We start from the raw sequence: 4,003 nt of genomic DNA on the forward strand, positions 1-4,003 counted from the left end.
CAAACCTCAAGCAAGAGGAGTGAGTCGGGGGCATGGATTAAAGAGCTGGGTCAGCATAGCCTGGGGACCAAAGTACAAGCCTGGGGAGGAGGAGTGAGAGAGAAACAGACTTGCCCCTGTGAAAATGAGCAGATGAATAAAACGGGGGGGGGGGAGGCAGGGGTGGGAAATTTAGCGAAATCAGATGTGGTATGAGTACCAAACACATTCAAGGGGGGAGGACGCCTGTGTTAGGTGCACACGTGGGCTTCTGTGTCTTTACCCTCCCTCCCTACAAACACAGGAGCTAGAACATCATTCACAAAGAGCTCTGGGTGATGAACCCCTCAGCACCTGCCCTGTTCTGAGACAGGACCCTCTCAACTCCATGAGCTTCCTAGATACCTGATGAAGACATAGGTAATTTTAGGGGCCCCTGTGAATCTCTAATGGCTTTAACTTATACCCTAGTGTGAGGAGATTGGGGAGCCTGGGTCCCCTCAACCTCCAGGCCTGCTTTAGACATCCCAGAAAGGGGATGAGGGAAGGGGCAAGTACCTGCCAGTTCAGGTGTCCACAGGGAAGGGTACCAAATCCCTAGTAGAGGTCTTGCTTGGGGGCCAAGTGACACTTCAGGTTCTTCCCAACAACTCTGGGTCCCTTGCAAGGAAATGGAGCATCCAGGTGTGGGTGAGTTGGAGGGAAGGATTGCTTACTTGACTGCTTTAAATTCCAGCTAGTCTAAGTAGAGGCCTTTAGTGGACATGGGCAGGAAGCAGATGCCTGGAAAGCTCAAAACATGAAAGTGAGTGGGCAGTGCTCGGGTTACTACTTAGGAGGGCTTTCTTTCCCAGTGAAGAGGAGCTGTCATTATGGAAAAAGGACAGCTTTCTCTCGTAGCTCCTCTCCTTGCACTTCTGTCCCTAAACAAACCCCACCTTAGCGCCTTAGTGTAGGCCCTCAAGTCCTCTGCTCTGAGAAGGCCCGGGAGAAGTAGGAGTAAGGAGGAAAGAGGGAGCTGGGATTCGGCTCAGTTGCTACAATACTGGCAAGTACAAGGCCCTGGGTTTGGTCCTCAGCACCACATAAAACTAGCCATGCTACGCAGAGGCAGTAAACTGCAGGCACGAGCCAGAGCGTTCCAGGGGCAGTACAGTCTGGAAGGATATTAAGGTGAGGAGCCCAGGGCACAGAAAATGTCAGGGTGAGTAGGTTGGGAGAGGGTGGGCAGTATAAACTCAGAGGTGACTTCTTCTGTCAGCACCAAAGCCCTGAACAGCTTAAGCTCTGGGCAGGATTGTTAAACAATGAGGTCAGGCTGCACTACCCCTAGCACCCCCGAAACACAAGTATGTTGCTTTTGTTGCTGCACAGGCTGTATGACATCACACCAACCATCCTGGGGGCTCAGTTTAAGTACTGACTCATGCTTTCATTTTCCCTAGGATGCTTTATTATTTTTATTGTAATCAGAATTTTTTTATTGTTTTTTCGAGACAGGTTTTTCTCTGTGTAATAGCCCTGGGTGTCCTGAAACTTGCTCTGTTGACCAGGCTGGCCTCGAATTCACAGAGATTCGACTGCCTCTGCCTCCCAAGTGTTGGGATTAAAGGCGTGCGCCACCACTGCCCAGCTTGTATAAATTATTTATAAGGTTCAAAGTAACAAAGTATATAAAGTATGAGATAATTTTATCAAATTAACATATCCATCATTTCAAATGCTTCTCATTTATTACTCCTGTCAGCCTGGAACATTCGTATCCTTCCCAGGTGATGCAGGCACTTCAGCCCAGAGATCAGAGGAAACTGAGCCGCCTAGGTCACCTATATCCGAGCCAGGCTTGTTTCTGGCAGGACTCCCCGTGGAAGCTCCTTTCCCAGAGGAGATAGCCTCCGGCCACAATTTTAGGGCCTGTGACCACTATGAGAAGCGGTTGAGCCACTAGGAGAACACAGCAGCTGGGCCTGCCAGTCCTGAGAATGGTGGTGTCAGGCAGCACGAGGTGATTTGGGGTTTCGTGCTGCCCCCTGGCAGCCACGGTGGAAATCGCATGCAGGTCAGCTCAGTACGGGAGCAGGCACCACCTGGACCCTCGGTGGAGTTCCAACCCGGCTGGATGCTGGCAGAGCTCAAGCCCAATGCCAGGGTGGTCAGGGACGTGTTCTCCTCCCCACGGGCACGGGAGCAAGCGACGGCCTTTACCCCCACCTGGATTCTGGGAACCCTCCCTTTCGCACATGCAGTAAGAACTGCATTCTCTGGCTGAGTGGGGTCTACCAGGGTCATTCCCATTAGTAGCCCAGGGTCAGCTTCAGAGGAAGAGGCTTTGCTTCCGCGGCCCAGCCGCACCAGAGTTGGAACCACGGCCCCTGGCCCAGTCTGGAGCTTCCCATGGCCCAGGTTTCTCACCTCAAGTCTTGGGTGCAGAGTGGCGTGGGGCGGGGTGGGACGGGGTGGGTGGGGTGGAGTGGTGGCTTGGAGAACTGAGTGAGGTCAGGGCTCATAGGAGGGAGGGTCTCCTATGTGGGTTTCCCCGTTATCCTTGAGGCTGCCTAGATGACCTTGGGGTGTCTGCGTGCGCTAAGCATTGGTACCTGAAAGGATTCGGCTTCACTGGCAAATTCACCATCCACTGTCTCAGAGTGTCCCTGGAGCTCCAGACTTGTGAACCAAAGTAGGACACAGCAAAGAGCAGACACAGTTCCTGTCTGTATAGAGCTCACAATCTGGGGAGTGCAAGTGACTAAATGTCTCTGCAGAGCCTGAGAAAAGGCCTTGCTGCCTGAGGGAGGATGGCGAAAGGAAGCTCATTTTATCTTGAGGTGTGAGATCCCTTCTGTAGAGAGAACCCAGTGCTTTGCATATGCTAGGTAAGAGCTCTACCACTGAACTACATCCCCAGCCTTTAAAAATAAGCTTTAAGCTGGGCTTTAATCCCAGCAGGGAGGCAGAGGCAGGCGAATCTGTGAGTTTGAGACTAGCCTGGTCTATGGAGCGAGTTCCAGGCCAGGCTCCAAAGCAATACAGAGAAAACAAACAAACAAACAGAAAACAGCAATAACAATAAATTTATTAATTATTATTATTCTGACAGGGCCCTGCTATGTAACTCTGAGTGGCCTGGAATTCACCATGTAGCCCAGATTGAAATGAAACTCAAGATAATCCTCTTGCCTCAGCCTCCGGAGTGCTAGGGTTACAGGTGTCAGCTAACATCTGAGGTAATTTGGGGGGATGAGGGAGTTCAAGACAGGGTTTCTCTGTGTAGCCCTGACTGTCCTGGAGCTTGCTCTGTAGAACAGGCTGACCTTGAACTCACAGAGATCCACCTGCCTCTGTCTCCCAAGTGCTACCTGAGCCTGAGACAGTTTTTTTAATTATTTTTTTCTTTTTTGGGGGGGTATTTCAAGACAGGGTTTCTCTGTATTGTTTTGGAGGCTGCCCTGGAACTCACACTGTAGACCAGGTTGGCCTCGAACTCACAGAGATCCACCTGCCTCTGCCTCCGGAGTGCTGGAGTTAAAGGTGTGCATCACCACCGCCCAGCTTATTACTAGTTTTTTTTCGAGGCAGGGTTTCTGTGTGTATTCCTGACTGCACTGGCACTTGTTCAAAAAATATGGAACGATTCACCAATTTGCATTTCATCTTTGTGCAGGGGCCATGCTAATCTTCTCTGTGTCATTCCAGTTTTAGTGTATGTGCTGCTGAGGTGAGCACAAATTTATTTTTAATGGGGTCTTTCTCCATTGCCCAGACTTGCTTTGAATTTGTGAGCCTTTTGTTTCAATCTGCGAGCAGCTTGGATTACAGGCCCATACCACCAACTCTGACCAGGAGACAAGAGGGCGGCAGCTCCTGAGCTGAGGAAGGCAGGCGGCGTGAGAGGAATCCAAGCAGTGCAGGGAGTCTGCGGTCCCTTGACAGTGGGTGACAAAGCCGCACAGGGCTGCTAGCGGAAGGCGAATGGCAGCCAGAGCAGACACCATAATCTTTGTTCGAAATTCTGGGCAGTCCCTGG

The 4,003-nt window shown here is 51.2% G+C and overlaps 1 non-coding gene across 1 annotated transcript; it reads right to left on the minus strand.

Annotated features, from left to right (window-relative positions):
* Nucleotides 1-3,595: 3,595 nt before the first annotated feature.
* LOC121143025 lies at nt 3,596-3,702 on the minus strand. The gene has a single exon (XR_005880162.1). It is a non-coding gene; the product is annotated as a U6 spliceosomal RNA (small nuclear RNA).
* Nucleotides 3,703-4,003: the final 301 nt, after the last annotated feature.

Source organism: Mesocricetus auratus, unplaced genomic scaffold (assembly GCF_017639785.1).
Source record: "Mesocricetus auratus isolate SY011 unplaced genomic scaffold, BCM_Maur_2.0 Super-Scaffold_100010, whole genome shotgun sequence".
Taxonomy (NCBI): Eukaryota; Metazoa; Chordata; class Mammalia; order Rodentia; family Cricetidae; genus Mesocricetus; species Mesocricetus auratus.